At 40.6% G+C, this 20000-nt stretch overlaps 1 protein-coding gene across 1 annotated transcript in view; it reads right to left on the bottom strand.

Annotated features, from left to right (window-relative positions):
• Nucleotides 1-20000, bottom strand: part of LOC125028162 — a 101389-nt gene that overhangs the window by 80840 nt on the left and 549 nt on the right. The window contains exon 2 of the mRNA XM_047617526.1: nucleotides 19932-20000. This exon is cut by the window's right edge and continues 230 nt beyond it. The gene's annotated coding sequence lies outside the window, so the exon portion shown is untranslated. The remainder of the gene's footprint in view (nucleotides 1-19931) is intronic.

The following is a 20000-nucleotide window of genomic DNA, read 5'->3' as shown; positions in this document are numbered from 1 at the left end:
CACGCATTCACGCCCTGTATGGCAGAGACTGGATACACCCCTTCGCTAATAACCCTGAATAATTTGCAGTCGTGTCCTGTGATTGGATAGACTGTATATACACTCCTTAGCATGTGATGTGTAGGCTATATGCAACTTCATTTATTGAGATTTGATTGTCTCATACATACAAGATACACAAAGTATCAAACTTTAAAAGTAAACTGTAAAAAACCACTCCTTTTATTCAAAAAGTAATGTTAATTTTTAACTAATCTTAACGGACCCCTCAAAGCCATCCACGGACCCCACGTTTAAGAACCCTTCGCCTAGAGAGGACCGTGGGACAAGCAATCACGGCGCACGCGGTTGTTATGGTTAATGGTCAAAACGAATAAATGTGCAAGACACCAAAGGTCATAAAACACTATTAAAGTATTGTAGCGGAAAGGGTAAAAATGTGTTAATGAATAGTGTAAGTGGACAGAAGATGAAGAAGAAAAGAGTAAAAGGATAAAAGGGTAAAACTGGTTTAACGATTAGGATAAGTGGACAGACAGGAGGAGGAGATAAAGAAGAGAAGGAAAATGAAAGGGGGAGAAGAAGAGACCCTGCAAAATCCCCTGAGGCGAGGGCTGGGATCCAAGGCAGGGCGATCCCCTACTCTGGGCCTCAGTCTCACACGCAGGGGTCTCTGTGCTTCCGTCATGAGGGTTTTGCTTCGCGCGGGGGTGACGAATCAGCTCATGACCGTTCGGGCGCATGACACGTCCCATGCATTTTCGATCTTACTCTCACTCTCTTGGACGCTGTCTGTCTTCACTGGAGGAAAACGCCACCTTGCTTCTTCCTCTTCTTGTCGCTTCCTTTCTCTTCCTGGTTCCCCTTGGTGTTCGTTTTCCTCTTTTGTTATCTTCGCTCCTGTCGCCTTGCGTCCCACGGCTTCTTATTTGTCTCTTTTCTTTAATCTTTCTCTTCTTTCCCCATTTCGCCTTTTTGATATTCTCTTATCTTTCATTCTATACTTATTTTTCTTCATCTCTTATTTTTTGTTGTATTTCTTTTTTTCTGTCTCTGTCTCTCTCTCTCTCTCTCTCTCTCTCTCTCTCTCTCTCTCTCTCTCTCTCTCTCTCTCTCTCTCTCTCTCTCTCTCTTTCTAGTCGTATGTTTGTTGTGCGTGTGTCTCCCTCTCTCCTTCTCTCCTTTTCTCCCTCCCTCCCTCCCTTTCCCTCTCCCATTCTCCTTTTGTAATACCCATAGTCTGTGGCAACGCACACAGATCAATCGTGATCGGAGCTTCTGAAGCAACGTTCAAGTGACCAGCATGAATTACACCCTTCTCGCATGAGCGCCATCTGTTACCCATCAGAGCAAAAATATACCGGTCATAACGAACCAAAATGTATTGCTTCCTTCCAAACCTATTCAAGTTTTGCTTTAAGAATTATTTTAAAAAGTCAATAAGATTCACACTGCAGCTCTTCGGAATCGGTAGCACAGGGAACAAACATTATTGAGGAAAGCGTCACGTGTTATCGTAAACCTATTGAAGTATCCGGCATTGCATCCTGGAGTCAGAGATTACGTCACGTGCCCACATTTCCTGGAAGACAATGGTAATTTCCGGTGTATGTTTTAACCCCGAGAGAAATCGCAGCAAAGTTCTTCGGAAGAATGTGTTTTCCTTTACCTCGGATGATTAATCCTTTCTCGAGTTTTTGAAAGTAACAGCAGTTGGAATTCTTAAAAAATCCTTTCATGGCGGAAATCGTCTGTCTATTGTTATTGTTTTCCTTCTCTCTCTCTCTCTCTCTCTCTCTCTCTCTCTCTCTCTCTCTCTCTCTCTCTCTCTCTCTCTCTCTCTCTCTCTCTCTCTCTCTCTCTCCTCTCTCATTCTTCTTTTCTCTATCGTTCTCTTTCTTGTTCTCTCTCCCTCTCTATATCCCTCTATACCTCCCTCCCCCCTCCTGTCTATATCTCTTTCCTCCTCCCTCTCTCTACCTCCCCCTCATTTTCCCTATCCCTCTCTTTCTCTCTCTTTCTCCCTTACCCTCACCCTCTTTCTCTACCTTACCCTTACCTTCTCCCTCTATCTCTCGTACCCAAAATGGCTTCACATAAACCACCGAAATCATTTTACCTCAACAGATACACCAAGACTTAGCACCCAAGGACCAAATCCGCCACGTAGAATCTTAACGGAAAGTGAAACTGTTGACTTAGTTCCAGAGTGCACAGCTGGACGACAGACAGACAGCTAAACAACACCATGACGTCATGACCGAGTTGCATCATCATACACACACTGAAAATGTAGGCTTAACGCATGACTCTCTTAAGTTAAAGAATTTCTTGATTTCATCCTCTGTAAGAATTCAGAATGTTTGCGCGAGCGAGATTTTGATTAGGTTTTTCTTTTTTTCTTTTTTGGGGGGGAGCAGAGGTATATCAAGAAAATATTAATAATGGATCTTCGGCAGTCTGACAGTAATGTATGGCACCCAGCTAGCGTGCCTTACTGATCTCCGTCATTCAGTATAAGAGCAAAGTCACTCTGATTCTGCTGAAAAGTAGATGACCAGTCTCTCCAAAAGAAAATGTATTTCCCGCGAAAATAGTCTCCAGGATTGCGAAAGATTCCCGCCCTTTTTTTCTGCTCCGAATCAGCTGATCAGAGCGCGCGAAATTTAAAAGTGTAAATCCGTTCACCGCCGCGGGTAAGACTTCTCAAGTAAAAATGGACATATGATTCTAATGACGTACCTCACTCTAAACAGGTACACGAACTAAACTCCATATCTTAGAAGCAAAAAATGAAAAAGAAAAAGAAAGTAAAATGGGTAAATACAAATAATGACGAAGCCAGATGGCACAAGCGTTTCGGACTCCCTTCGTTAGCCACGAGAGTTGGGGAGTAGGATAAATCGCGATAATTTCGTATTCATCACGTAACTTTCTCTCCGTACCAACAACTCAAGGTCTTTCGCGCTCATACGAATCCACCTAACACAAATTTGCGCCCTGGAATTCAGAAATACCGAAACATATCCCTGGCTGCCTCGTCGATTTACCGAAGCACAAGACACAGCCCAAGTTCGAACGCTTTGAACAACCAAGAATATATACATTAACCACCGAACTTACCCGAGTAACCGAATCATAGAAACCTCTGCCAAAAGATCTAATATATGACGAGGAAATCCCCAAATCCGAAGACATGTTAAGGGGAGAGAAAGCCATAAGGTTTAGCTAATTACCCACACTTGGCCAATCATCCGAGGAGGTAAACCAATCGACCGGCAGAGTTTTGCAACTTCGTAATACTTGACTGGCATTTCCTCTATTATCATTTTCCCCGAACCACGATATGCTGTTTACAGGAGGAAGTGTAGACTAATAATAATGAGAGAGAGAGAGAGAGAGAGAGAGAGAGAGAGAGAGAGAGAGAGAGAGAGAGAGAGAGAGAGAGAGAGAGAGAGAGAGAGAGAGAGAGAGAGAGAGAGGGGGGGGGGGGGAAGGAGAGGGAGAGGGAGAGAGGGGGGGCAGGGAGAAGAAGGTAAGGAAGGAAGGAGAGGGAGAGGGAAGGAAGGAAGGAAGGAGAGAGAGATAATATATCTATATCGCATATGCTTAAATCATGGAAATATTTTTCACTACCTCACAAACACAGTCTGCGATTACAGTGTCCGTTCAATATTGCCATATATCCAATATTTTCCTGAAGCAACAGCGAGCAGTACGATTGTGAAGGAACGTGCAATTTTAGACTTTGAAAGGAATGACATGCAAAATTATCCCATCGCGTCGACGGAATGCTGAAATACGTCTATTTATCCGCCAAAGTTCAACAAGCAGAATAATTAGGAAAAAAAATGTGTTTATGAGTGTGAATGATCGTAACATTAATAACGATACTGCTGACGATGGTATTAAGTAATAATTGGTGATGATGGTGATGGTGATGATGATGATAATGATGATGATGATGATGATGGTAATGGTGTGATGATGATGATGATGATGATGATGATGATGATGAAGGTGTTGATAATGATGATGAGGAAATTAACTAATTGATGATGACGCTAATGATATAAACTAATCATTAATCATTCATCATAATGATCGAGACACCAACTACTAATATTAACGACAACAACAGCAAAACAACCGTGTCACACATCCAACCGAACAGAAGCTATTAAGTCACGCCGCCCCTCCCCCCCACCAACACTTTCCCGCGCCGACCGTCTTTCCGAATGACGCAACCCACGCCCACCCGCCCACCCGCACGCCCGCACGCCCACTCTCACGTCGGAGATGCCGCGTCTCGCCGATCTCTCCCTGACAAGCCCTATGACGTCACAAGGGAAGCGAAAGTTGATGACGTCAAATTCAATGTATCGTTGCCAATACAGAGTTATTCAAAATAAAAAGTAAATAAATATGTATGCTTACCTATCCTTTTACGGAAAAAGAAAACGTATATCTGAACGAAGATAAAATATTCGTTTTTGTGATTCTTTAAACTCGCCTAAAGCAACTGCAATTTAAAAAAAAAAAAATGGATTTAAAAGAAAAGAAATCTTAGACGTGTTAGAAGAAGCGCTGAGAATTTTCGTAGGAAGGGACTCACGCGTGACGTAACAAGGAAGTCACAGGATTATCTGTTTTTTTTTATTTTTTTTATCTATTTTATAATTATTTTTTTGTTTGTTAATTGTTTTTTATCATTTCTTATTTTTATTGTTTTCATTATCTTCTTTTTTTTTATCATTCCGAGCTATATGAGGACAGTATTGGCTGAGAGAAAGGGAAATGGAAAGGAGGGGAAAAAAGGGGAAGAGAGGGAGAGGGAGAGGGATAGGGATGGAAGAGGGAGAGGGAGGGAGAGGGATAGGTTGGGAAAGGAAGAGGGAAAAGGAGAGAGAGGGAGGGAGAGAGAGGGAGGGAGAGAGAGAGAGAGAGAGAGAGAGAGAGAGAGAGAGAGAGAGAGAGAGAGAGAGAGAGAGAGAGAGAGAGAGAGAGAGAGAGAGAGCGATGAACGAAGAGGGAGAGAAAGAAAGAAAATGATGAATAAAACAAATAAACGGTTATAGTCATTAAGTAAGTAGTCAAGTAGTTTCCTAGTAACAACAGAACTACACACCCAACAGGCCTACACCCATTACAAGGAAGACAAAGTAGGCCTAACACCAGCATCACCCAACCAAAGGTCATCGAACACGGAGAAAGTACATCCTATATCCATTATCCAGCCAATAAACAAAAACAAAATCGCACATCAGATCCAAGCCCCACGCCACATCTCCACGACGTCATCTCCACGACGTCATCCCCACGAAGTCATCCCCACGAAGTCATCCCCACGAAGTCATCTCCACGAAGTCATCCCCACGAAGTCATCTCCACGAAGTCATCTCCACGAAGTCATCCCCACGAAGTCATCCCCACGACGTCATCCCAACGAAGTCATCCCAACGAAGTCATCTCCACCAAACCCTTGCTCTTTGTTGCCGTGGGGAGGGGGAGGGGGGAAGCTTATAGACTGATTATTTTCTAATTGACAAGTTTATTGAGATAAAAGCTTACATCTCAAAAAAAGATGAGGTAACGTGGATTATCCTCACCCGGATCTTGATAAGTCCCTAGGCGGGCTCACATTTCACATACAAAACACAGGTACATCAACATATGAGACACAGACACACACATCTCCATTGGATCTATGTAGTCCAGAAGCTACCGTGCACCTCAGCCCTAAGAAATGTTGCATGGTCTTTTCTTCTCCCTCTTTCCTCTTCCTTCTCCCCCTTTCCTCTTCCTTCTCCCCCTTTCCTCTTCCTTCTCTTCTTCTCCCCCTTTCCTCTTCCTTCTCTTCTTCTCCACCTTTCCTCTTCCTTCTCTTCTTCTCCCCCTTTCCTCTTCCTTCTCTTCTTCTCCCCCTTTCCTCTTCCTTCTCTTCTTCTCCCCCTTTCCTCTTAATCTCTTCTTCTCCCCCTTCCCTTTTCCTTTTCTTGTTCATCCCCTTCTTCTGTCCACTTATCTTAATCGTTAACTAATGTTTTACTCTTTTTACCACAATAATTCACCAAAGTGCTATTTGGCCTTTGATGTCTAGCACCCTTACTTGTTTTGACCAATAACCACCCACGAAGTCATGCGCTTTGGAAAATCGAACATTCCCAACGAGCAAAGAACATCTTCCTCCAAAGCCGAAGGACATTCGTGGGTTGCATAACTCTCAAACACACAAACACACACACACACACACACACACACACACACACACACACACACACACACACACACACACACACACACACACACACACACACACACACTTTCTTCATCTTCCACGTTTCTCTATCCAACCGAACAACCACCCGCTACTTTCCCCTTGCCTAATCACGTGCGACCTCTGGCGTAATCGAGTCAAGAAAGCAAACAGTGTCGAATGGAACCCAATGGTGTACACTTACCCCCTCCCCTCCCCCTCCTTCCCTTCCCCGCGACGTCTAATGTGAAGGAATTTGTGGTCGCTGGTCATCAGCAAAACCAATGGGGACTTATTTTTATTCTTCGTTGGAACTATTGTATTGCTAATAAAAGAAAGCTTTAGAAAATCCGTTATTCTGGTTGGAAATCGATAAATCATTTGCATAATAAGAGAGATGGAGAGAAAGGGGGAGAAAGAGAGAAAGAGGGAGAAAGAGAGAAAGGGGGAGAAAGAGAGAGAGAGAATGAGAACGAAAGAATGAGAACGAGAGAAGACAGACATAGACAAACACAGAGAGAGGGAGTGAGAGAAAAACAAAACAAACATATGAATACAGAGAGGGGAGAGGAGAAAAAAAAAGTGAAAAGACAAACAAACAAACAGACCCAGAGCCCGATCTCAACCAAACAGACAACCGATGCGAAACCTCAGCAGAACAGGAGAGACAAACAAAGTTACCCAACAGCCCTTCTCGCCGCCTTAGCAACAAGACCAACGCGAGGCAACCGTCATAATTCTGAATGGGAAAAATACTAACTCGGCAACTATACGAGAGAACGTAAACAAACCGCAATCACCAGCTGGCATTCTCATAGAGGGGGAGGGGAGGAGGAGGAGGAGGAGGAGGAGGAGGAGGAGGAGGAGGAGGAGGAGGAGGAGGAGGAGGAGGAGGAGGAGGAGGAGGAGGAGGAGGAGGAGGAGGAGGAGGAGGAGGAGGATGAAGAAGAAGAAGAAGAGGAGGAAGAGGAGGAGCAGCAGCAAGAGGAGGAGAAACACGCAGGAAAAGAAGGAGGAGGAGGAGGAAGAGAAGGAGATGGAGAAGGAGGAGGAAAAGAAGGAGGAGGAGGAAGAGAATGAGGTGGAGGAAAAAGAGGAGGATGAGGAGGAGAAAGAGGGGGAGGGGGGAGGAGCAGCAGCAGGAAGAGAAGGGGGAGGGAGGGAGGGGGAGCATCTGAACCCCTGGAGGCAGGTAAGAGCCTACTGTAACGCCAACGGCACTTAAGACTCCACTTGCTGACTCAGACAGTGAAAGTGACTGAGACCAAAACCACCTCTTCCTCCACTGAATGTGAGTGAATGTTACATTACACATGTTAGTCACGTTGGATTCGAGACGGCCCACAGCAGCTGATGGCGTCCGAGTTCAAGCTGAGTGTGTTTGCGTGTAATTTTGTCTTAACGAGAAATATGTTATGCACTGCTTATAGTAATGTGTGTCTGCGTTAGGAGAGATAAAAAGAGAAAAAGAAAGGGAGAAAGGGAGAAAGGGAGAGAGAGAGAGAGAGAGAGAGAGAGAGAGAGAGAGAGAGAGAGAGAGAGAGAGAGAGAGAGAGAGAGAGAGAGAGAGAGAGAGAGAGAGAGAGAGAGAGAGATTGTTGAGTAATTTTGTCTTTACCTTTACGCCTGGCTATTTAATTAGGCTATCTACCTATCTATTCACTTCAATGCATTATTTCCTTTCTAATCTGCCCCTTCTTTCCCTCCTATCTCCCCCAACTACCCCGACATTTCTCTACATATCCACTTCATATCTCTATCTATCGATACCCTATATTTTTCTATCTGTCGATCAATATTTTTTCTGTCCCCACGAAGGCTGTGAAGATGACAGATAACTAACTCCAGCGATGGTTAACTATGGTCGACCCCGAACCTGTCTTCATTCACAAAGGTCAGCGAATTCCCGTGTCCTCGCCTCTGTCGTCGCGTCCAGGTCATTACCCCTAATTCAGACCTCATTGAAAAAACCTTCATACCTTTATAACACGACGTGAAAAGACCTTTCTTACGTCCTTCACTCCCGAAGCCGATGGACTGCTATATTTCCACACTCATGTTGCATATTGAAGTCTGTATGTATGTAAATCTCATTGATAAAGGGAAGCAGCTACCACTATATTCCCTATTCCTTATAGATCGTTGTAAACTTCTAATGTAACAAGGAAGAACATTACAGTCTCTACTTTCTTTACCCCTTTCCTGTCTGTCTGTCTACATATCACTCATATTCTAACCTTTTATATCTTATTCCCTCTGTACCAAATTCTTGTTTATCTCCTTAATCAATCCCTATTTTTTAGCAGCCCTTTTTATCCTTCGTTATCTCTCCATACGTTTATCGATTGTACGTCATCTCCCCTTCCATCTTCCCTTTCCTTTTTAAACTTAGGCCTTACTTCACTCTGAAGAAGAGAGGCGAATCGGGTGTCATTTCTCATTCAACACTTGGTCTAACGCGTGAGAAAGGCAGTTTTCGGCTTCACGCGGAAGGTGTGTGTGTGTGTTTGTTTGTGTGTGTGTTTGATTGCGTGTGTGTGTGTGTTTGTGTTAGGGTATGTGTGTGTTTGTGTTTGTGTTAGTGTGTGTGTGTGTGTTTATGTAAGTGTGTATGTGAATGTGAGTGCAAGTATGTCAGATCATTTATTTGTTTATACTTTTTGTTTTTGTTTATCTGCCATACCACAAACACAGACATCAACACAAACAGATATCCACACACATCCAAACAAACAAAACACACAAACACACACGATTCGAGAGTAACGTCTATATAAAGAATGAAAGTAAATGAAGAAAAAAAAAAAAAAATGACAGATGACATACGTCTCGAGCTCATGTTTTCACCATGACGACACCAGGCTGACCCCCCTCCCCACCGTCATCCCACTCCTACCCCCCTCTCTCTCTACTCCCCACTCCCCTTCTCTCTTCTCCTCACCCAACTTCCCTCTTTCGTCTCTCTTTTCTCCCCCAACTCCTCTTTCTCTTCTCTCTTCAAAATTCCCTATCTTCTCTCTCCCCACTTCCCTCTCTCTTCTTTCTTATCTCTCCCCACTTCCCTCTCTCTTCTTTCTTATCTCTCCCCACTCCCCCACTCTCCTCTCTCTCCTCTCTCCCCATTTCCCTCTCTCTTCTCTCTCCCCATTTCCCTCTCTCTTCTCTCTCCTCTCTCCCCATTTCCCTCTCTCTTCTCTCTCCTCTCTCCCCATTTCCCTCTCTCTTCTCTCTCCTCTCTCCCCATTTCCCTCTCTCTTCTCTCTCCCCATTTCCCTCTCTCTTCTCTCTCCCCATTTCCCTCTCTCTTCTCTCTCCTCTCTCCCCATTTCCCTCTCTCTTCTCTCTCCTCTCTCCCCATTTCCCTCTCTCTTCTCTCTCCTCTCTCCCCATTTCCCTCTCTCTTCTCTCTCCCCATTTCCCTCTCTCTTCTCTCTCCCCATTTCCCTCTCTCTTCTCTCTCCCCATTTCCCTCTCTCTTCTCTCTCCCCATTTCCCTCTCTCATCTCTCTCCCCATTTCCCACTCTCATTTCTCTCCCCATTTCCCTCTCTCTTCTCTTTCTCCCCACTCCCCCATTTCCCTCCTCTTTTCTCTTCCCCCTTTTCCCAACTTTCATTTCTCTTTCCCCATTTCCCCACCCCTCTTTCCCTCCCCTTTCCCACCCCTCTTTTTCCTCCCCTTTCCCCTCCCCATTTCTCTTTCCCCCTTTTCCCCCTTTTTCATTTCTCTCCCCTTTCCCACCCCCTCCCTTTCTTCCTCCCCTTTCCCCTCTTCCCTTTCTCTCCCCATTTTCCCCCTTCATTTCTCTTTCCCCCTTTCCCACCCCTTTATTTCCCCCTTTCCCCTTTCCCCTCTTCCCTTTCTCTCCCCTTTCCCTCTCCTTCCCTCCCCTCTTTTCCCCTTTCCCCCCTCATTTCCTCCCCCCCATTTTCCCCCCTCTCTTTCCTCCCCCCCCTTTTCCCCTCCATTTCTCTCCCCTTTCCCCTCCTCAAATTTCTCTCCCCCTTTTCCCCTCTCTCATCCCCTCTTCCCCCCCTTTTTCCCCCTCCCCATCTCTCTCCCCTTTCCTCCCCTCTTCCTCCCCTCCCCTTTTCCCCTTTTCCCTTTCTCTTCCCCCTTTTCCCCTCTCATTTCTCTTTCCCCTTTCCCACCCCTCTTTTCCCCTCCCCATTTTCCCTCTTCATCCCCTCTTTCCCCCTTTTCCCCTCTTCCCTTTCTCTCCCCATTTCCCCACCCCTCATTTCTTCTCCCCTTTCCCCACTCCATTTCTCTCCCCATTTCCCCCTTTTCCCTCCTCTCCCCATTTTCCCCTCTCTTCCCCTCTCCTCCCCCTTTTCCCCTTTCCTCCCCTCTTTCCTCCCCTCCCCCTTTCCTCCCTCTTCCTCTCCTCTCTTTCCCCCTTTCCCCTCTCTTCCCTCCCCTCTCCCCTTTCCCACCCCCTTTATTTCTCTCCCCCTTTTCCCCTCTTCCTTCTCTTCCTCCTCTCTTCCCCCATTTCCCACTTTTCCCTTTTTTTTCCCCATTTTCCCACTCTCATTTCTCTTTCCCCTTTCCCACCCCTCTTTTTCCCCCCCCTTTCCCCCCTCTCTTTCCCCTTTTCCCCCTTTCCCACCCCTCATTTCCCCTCCCCCCTTTTTCCCCCTCTTTATCCCCTCTCCCCCTTTCCCACCCCTCTTTTTCCTCCCCTTTCCCCTCTCCCCATCCCCTCTTCCCCCATTTTTCCCCCCTCTCTTCCTCCCCCTCCCCATTTCCCAACCCCCCTTCCCTTTCTTTTTCCCCATTTCCCCTCCCTTCCCTCCCCTCTTTCCCCTTTCCTCTCTCCTTTTCTCCTCCCTCTCTCCCCATTTCCCCTCTCTCCTCTCTCCCCCCCATTTCCCACCCCTCTTTCCCCTCCCCATTTCCCACCCCTCTTTTTCCTCCCCATTTTCCTCCCCTCTTCTCCCCTCCCCATTTCCCACTCTCCTTTTTTCCTCCCCTTTCCCCTCTCTTCCCTCCTCTCCCCATTTTCCCCTCTTTATTTCTCTCCCCATTTCCTCCCCCTCTTCCCCTCTCCCCTTTCCCAACCCCTCTTTCCTCCCCCCCATTTCCCACCCCTCACTCTCCCCTTTCCCCTCTCTTTCTTCTCCCCATTTTCCCACTTTTCCCTTTCTCTTCCCCCTTTTCCCCTTCTTCCTCCCCTCCCCATTTTCCCCTCTCCCCTTCCCCCTCTTCCCCCTTTCCCACCCCTCTTTCTCTCCCCATTTCCCTCTTCCTCCCCTTTTCTCTCCCCTTTCCCCTCTCTCTTCCCCTTCCCCATTTCCTCTCTCTTCTCTCTCCCCCTTTCCCCTCTCTTTCCCCCTCCCCATTTCCCCTCTCTTTCCTCCCCTTTCCCCACTCTCATTTCTCTCCCCCTTTTCCCCCCTCTTTTCTCTCCCCTTTTTCCCCTCTTTTCTCTCCTCTCTTTCCCCATTTCCCACCCCTCTTTCCCCTCCCCATTTCCCACCCCCTTCCCCCTTTCTCTCCCCTTTCCCTCTCTTCCCTCCCCCTCTCCCCTTTCCCTCCCTCTTCCTCCCCTCCCCATTTTCCCCTCTCATTTTTCTTCCCCCTTTCCTCTCCCCTTTCCTCCCCTTTCCCTCTCTTCCCTCCCCTTCTTTCCCCTTTCCCACCTCATTTCCTCCCCTTTCCTCCCCTCTTCCTCCTCCCCATTTCCCCTCTCATCTCTCCCCCCCATTTCCCCTCTCTCATCCCCTCTTTCCCCTTTCCCACCCCTCTTTCTCCTCCCCTTTCCTCCCCTCTTCTCCCTCCTCTCTTTCCCCATTTCCCCTCTTCCCCCTCTCCCCATTTTTCCCCTCCTCCTTTTCTCTCCCCTTTCCTCTCTCTTCCCACAACGACTTCGACGCTACAGCAGATAGCGATCAGACTAACCTCAGCGCCCGCCGACCGGGGTACGAACGATCGCCAAGTCCCGCGGCCTCTTAGCACCTTCCCGGCCACTTTCTAATCATTGTCTGGACGTTTGAAGCCACGATGAAAAGTGATGAAACAAACCCCGATCGAGAACTGGATACATACATATTCACATTCACTTCGACTGTGATATTGACGTTTTTATATATATTCTTACAATTTATGAGATATAGTACTCTCTCGACCTCCCCCATCCTAGTCAAATGGCATTGAGGGAAAGTGGAACTGGGCAGAGGAGAGAAGAAATGCAAACTCTGTTTATACAGTACCTGACCCTAAGTGTGAAAACCAAACAGGGTCTCTATATCCACCAGGACAAAGGCCTTTGGGGACTTTACGGCAGAACCATTTATAACCCGAGTGTTCTGGGTCCATGTTGTTATTATGGCGCATTTAACTTAGCATGTATATGTGTGTATGGTTTCGGTTAATTTACTGTATGTATGTATGCTTGTGTATGTGTATGTGTAGGTATGTTTATATGTATGTATGTATATATAAAATATATATATATTATGTATATGTATATGTGTACGTGTGTCTGTGTGCACGTGTGTGTGTGTGTGTGTGTGTGTGAGGGTGGGGGGGTGTATGTGTATGTTTATATATAGTATATACATATATATAGTGTATATAGATATATATATATATAGTATATATACACACATATATATATAGCATATATACATATATAAAGTGTATATATATATAATATACATATATATATAGTATATATACATATATATATAGTATATATACATATATATATAGTATATATACATATATATAGTATATATATAGTATATATATATTTATAGTATATATATAGTATATATATATATTTATAGTATATATATGGTATATATATTTATAGTATATATATATAGTATATATAGTATATATATATATATTTATAGTATATATATGGTATATATATATTTATAGTATATATATAGTATATATATTTATAGTATATATATAGTATATATATTTATAGTATATATATAGTATATATATATTTATAGTATATATATAGTATATATATATTTATAGTATATATATAGTATATATATATATTTATAGTATATATATAGTATATATATATTTATAGTATATATATAGTATATATATAGTATATATATAGTATATATATAGTATATATATAGTATATATATATATATATATATATATATATATACTAAACACACACACACACACACACTATATATATATATATATATATATATATATATATATATATATATATATATATATATATATACACATATATATATACATATACGCATGTATGTACAAACACATAGGAAAATCCTAAAAGGAGGCTAAAGCAAAAGTAAAATTCCTAAGCTACGCGCCGTAGACCTGAATGTAGCATCTTGTCAGCTGGAGGGTCCGGCCGGCGCCACGAGAGAAAACGAGAGTCGGGCCCGCCGTTAACCGCAGAGCCGGAGATACCCAGGACGTACTGTACCCTGTGATGATACGTTAGCCAATAGTTCCTCGTCCCGAATGAAAAAAAAAGAAGAGAAAGAGATTGTTAATCTAACCCTGAGGAATTGGATACGAAGAACCAGAGCGAGAGAAAGTGCCTCGGGTGTTACAGCAAAATTGAAAATTATATCAAACAAATACTAACACGTGATGACGAAAATAGACATACGCTTCACAAACAATACTGATCATATATACAAACAATAAGCTCTATTTTCGACAGGAATAATCCACAGAAATCACAAAAGAAAGGAAAAGGAAACGTCTTTCGTGCTGTCAACTTAAATAAAAAAAAGACAACTCGAGAGGAAGTGGAAAAACGCGGGATATTATGGGGGTCCGTCCTTGTGTTGTCGACTGACCTACATTTTTCCTTTCTTTTGTCTCCCTCTCCTTGTTTGAGATTACGGAGACACCCCCCCAACCTCCCTCCTGCGCCCTCACCACGCCCCATTGCCCCTCCCGTGTCCTATCCACGCCCCCACAATGAGACATGGTACAAGGACAATTTTTCTTCCCTCATGAACCGCTCAAACATAACGGAAACATCGTTTTAACCCTAATAACGGCCTTTACTGCAGTGCACCCTTCCTTACTCTTTTGTTTCCGTAGACATTTCATAAATATTGATCATTTCATGCTTATGTTGAGAGGGGGAAAAACGACACACCCGAAAGAGATTCATGAATGATGAAATGAAATCCCAATTCCAGTCATATCATCCAAGAAAGTCCGCTATTGTTGCGACACGAAAAAAAAAACAAGTACTAAAATCCACATAAGAGTCATGACTGAACAGATTAATAGCAACAATAATCTCTTCATGTAAATCCCTTTAAAATCATGTATCTGAACATTTCAAGAATTTTGACGGGTTGAATATGCCTAGCGTATTCAGAAGAACGAGTTCCGCTGATCAGTAGTAATTAATCGATGTTGTTGTTTTTTTACCACATATCTGTTATGCTGTGGATTCGAGATATGAAGATTGTGAGAGTCTGATTAAAAAATATTTCGAACATGAGAATCCAGTTTTTCTGACTTATATATCACCATATACGTATGTCTTATCTCTAGACCACCCCCCCTCTCTCCTCTCCTCTTGCTTCCCCCCCCCCCTCTTTCTCTCTGTCTCTCTCGCTCTGTCTATCTTTCTCTCTCGCTCTGTCTATCTTTCTCTCTCGCTCTGTCTATCTTTCTCTCTCGCTCTGTCTATCTTTCTCTCTCGCTCTGTCTATCTTTCTCTCTCGCTCTGTCTATCTTTCTCTCTCGCTCTGTCTATCTTTCTCTCTCGCTCTGTCTATCTTTCTCTCTCGCTCTGTCTATCTTTCTCTCTCGCTCTGTCTATCTTTCTCTCTCGCTCTGTCTATCTTTCTCTCTCGCTGTCTATCTTTCTCTCTCGCTGTCTATCTTTCTCTCTCGCTGTCTATCTTTCTCTCTCTCTGTCTATCTTTCTCTCTCGCTGTCTATCTTTCTCTCTCTCTGTCTATCTTTCTCTATCTCTACCTATCTTTCTCTATCTCTGCATATCTTTCTCTATCTCTCTATTTCTCTATCTCTCTATTTCTCTATCTCTCTGTCTCTCTCTCGCCCCCTTCGTTTCTCCTCTACGGTTTTATTACCTCTCCTTCTCTCCCTTTCCCTCCTTAGAATAACTTGTTCAAGTGAAAAAGCAGTAGCCTTAGAAATATGTAATCGACACCCACGGGGGTTCACAACACGACTCTTCAAGCCACTCGTTATCAAAGGTTTAGATCCCACGATAGGCCTAAGCATATCAATTATAGCTCACTGTTAACTATAGTCGTTTACATAATCACTGATATAGAGTTTTCGATTTCACAGCCTTGTCATTATCGTTTTATTTAGGTCTGTTTTACCATTGTCCACGTCTTTTTAAATGAAACACCGGGCACCGTAAAGAAAGCGGAAAAAAAATGTGGAAAGGAAACGGACCTAATAGGAGGGTAAGAATATAGAAAAAGTAAAAAAAAAAAAAAAAAAACGAAAATCCAACGTTGGTGAACCTATGTCAAACATCAACGTCGATTTTCACAATTCATAGTACGTTCGGCGTGCGGGGTAAGGATGGGGGGGAGGAGGGCGGTAGGCAAGAGGAGGGCGGAGAGGGAGGAGGGCGGTAGGCAAGAGGAGGGCGGAGAGGGAGGAGGGCGGTAGGCAAGACTTTCACTGATGAGATGTAAAGTTTTCTTTTTCATCACTGTAATCAATCGTGGGCGTACACGATACGATAACAGCATTCTAGTAACGAATAAAATCAGGCGGAGCAAGTGATTCAATCCTCCAGAGCGATGAGAAAATGATAATAAATATTAGACTGATGACTTGACTTCTGCTTCACCAACAGTAAAACAGTAATAACAATATAAATAAAAACTCGTAGAAGCCAATCCACCTGGCCATCTCAAGGCTATATATCCAGGCTTTCTACAACAGAGTTCGATCGGCGGTTTACAACATGGGACTCTCATGCATGACAGCATCATGTGGCGCATAGTTATCGTGGAAATTAAAGCAGCTGATTGGGAACGGAATCAAAACATGGAGTAACTGATGATTTAACTTTGTTTCCTTTACAAGAGCAGACATACGAAAAAAGAGAAAGAATGTTCTTATGTATGTGTATATACACTGTATATACAATATGCTTTCATATACATACATGCATTCATTCATACATCACTCACACACACACACATATACATATATACACATCACATATGTATATACATTACATATATATACATAATATATACACATATACATATATATACATATAAACATCAAAATACATACATATACATACATACATATACGTATAAAAATATATACATATACATATACACATGTGAACATATAACTATACATACATATATATACACCTATAAACATATAAACAAGCAAACATATATACATACATATATACACCTATAAACATATAAATAAGCATACATATATACATACATGTATATATACACAAATACATGTATGTCCACATATATTATATATACACGTGTATATATACGTATATATACATACATGTATATCAATATATATTATATATACACATGTGCACATATACGTATATATACATACACGTATATATACATACATACATACACGTATATATACATACATACATACACGTATATCTACATACATACATACATACACGTATATCTACATACATACATACATACACGTATATCTACATACATACATACACGTATATCTACATACATACATACACGTATATATACATACATACATACACGTATATATACATACATACATACACATATATATACATACATACATACACATATATATACATACATACATACACATATATATACATATACACACACGTATATATACATATATACACACACGTATATATATACATATATACACACGTATATATATACATATATACACACACGTATATATACATATATACACACACGTATATATACATATATACACACACGTATATATACATATATACACACACGTATATATACATATATACACACACGTATATATACACACACCGTATATATACATAATACACACACACGTATATATATCATATATACACACACACGTATATATACATATATACACACACACGTATATATACATATATACACACACACGTATATATACATATATACACACACACGTATATATACATATATACACACACACGTATATATACATATATACACACACACGTATATATACATATATACACACACACGTATATATACATATATACACACACACGTATATATACATATATACACACCACGTATATATACATATATACACACACACGTATATATACATATATACACACACACGTATATATACATATAACACACACACGTAATCACATATATACACACACAGTATATATAATTATACACACACACGTATATATACATATATACAACCACACGTATATATACATATATACACACACGTATATATACATATATACACACACACGTATAATTACAATATAACACACGTATATAATAATCTATACACACACACGTATATATACATATATAACACACACGTATATATACATATATTCACACCCGTATATATACATATATAACACACACGTATATATACATATATACACACACGTATAATACATATATACCACACGTATATCAACATATACCACACCCACGTATATATACATATATACACACACGTATATATACATATATACAAACACACGTATATATACATATACACACACACGTATATATACATATATACACACACGTATATATACATATATACACACACGTATATATACATATATACACACACGTATATATACATATATACACACACACGTATATATACATATATACACACACGTATATATACATATATACACACACGTATATATACATATATACACACACACGTATATATACATATATACACACACACGTATATATACATATATACACACACACGTATATATACATATATACACACACACGTATATATACATATATACACACACGTATATATACATATATACACACACGTATATATACATATATACACACACGTATATACATATATACACACACGTATATATACATATATACACACACACGTATATATACATATATACATACACGTGTATATATACATATATACATACACGTATATATACACTTATACACACGTGTGTATATACATATACACACGTGTGTATATACATATATACATACATATATATACATATATACATACATATATATACATATATACATACATATATATATACATATATAAACATATATATACACATGTGCATACATATATATACATATATGCATACATATATATAGATATATATATATAGATATATACATACATATATATAGATATATACATACATATATATAGAGATATATACATACATATATATACATATATATATACATGCATGCATACATATACATACACATATACACACACACACACACATATATATATATATATATATATATATATATATATATATATATATATATATATATATATATACATGTATATGAATCCATCCATGTTCGAAACCTCGCGAATCAGCTGTGTTTCTTTTTTATTGCAGCTGTATTTCATTTCCATTAGTATCATTATTATCTTTATTATTTGTATTATTCTCATTATCATCATTATTGCTATTATCGTCTTTACTATTTTTATCATTATCATTATTATTACTGTTATTAAAGAGAAAGAAGGTCAGCATCAAAACAAATACTTTTTAACTTAATTTTGACATTTGTTCTATTAGCCATAATATATATATATATATATATATATATATATATATTTGCGCTGTATTTTGGGTTGTTGACGTAATGAATTTCGTAAGAATCCTATCAAATCTACATTATTTAATTTTCACTGTAATGAAGCTTTGGAAAAAAATACAATATTAATTCATTACAAAATTTTTGTCATATTAAGAAAAAGAAAGACAGCCAGATAGTTTTAGAATGACGTTTGAACACATTGTAATTTTAGGTGCAACATTTGAAACAGCTAATATAGTACGAGACATATCATTATATAGCATTATCAAAATGTTCGTAAAATGTTGAAACGGTTATAAAATGCCGGGAATACAGTAGAGATGTAGAAATCATCAACATCGTAAAATAGAACCCAGTGGTTTCAGTACAAAATAACGTGCACGAAATAAATTGGAAGACTGCAAATAGTACATTCAGAGAGAAAGTGACAACTTGAAGCCGAAACTTTCTTGTCTCATTGAAACGCCAGAACTTGTAGCTGAAAGTTGTGTTACCTCTATAAGAAAGAAAAAAAATGTCACTTTCTTTTTCCAACCCTGTTTGTCCGCTACATAAATCATCAAGTTCCATAAAAATATCTATCTAAGAATAAGCCTATTCTTAATTAGCGAATAAAAGGTTCGATCGATAGGCCTATATTAACGAGCATAAAAAAACAACGTTTCCATAACATTTCTGAATAGGAATGATAGAAACTGTTACATCAAAACAATAATAATAAAATAAAAGATATATAAATCAAATAAAAAAAAAGAAGGTTATACGGGCAAAATGAAAAGACGAAACTGTTATAAAAAACGAAACCATTAAAAGTTATATAACAGAAACATGTCTTACCTTTTTCAATGCAGATCTCGGTCTCGTATCCTGTGGTAGTTTGTGTTGAAGTAAAACACGTAGAATCAA

Source organism: Penaeus chinensis, chromosome 8 (genome assembly GCF_019202785.1).
Source record: "Penaeus chinensis breed Huanghai No. 1 chromosome 8, ASM1920278v2, whole genome shotgun sequence".
In the NCBI taxonomy this organism is placed as follows: domain Eukaryota; kingdom Metazoa; phylum Arthropoda; class Malacostraca; order Decapoda; family Penaeidae; genus Penaeus; species Penaeus chinensis.
This window is presented reverse-complemented; position numbering and strand designations above follow the sequence as displayed.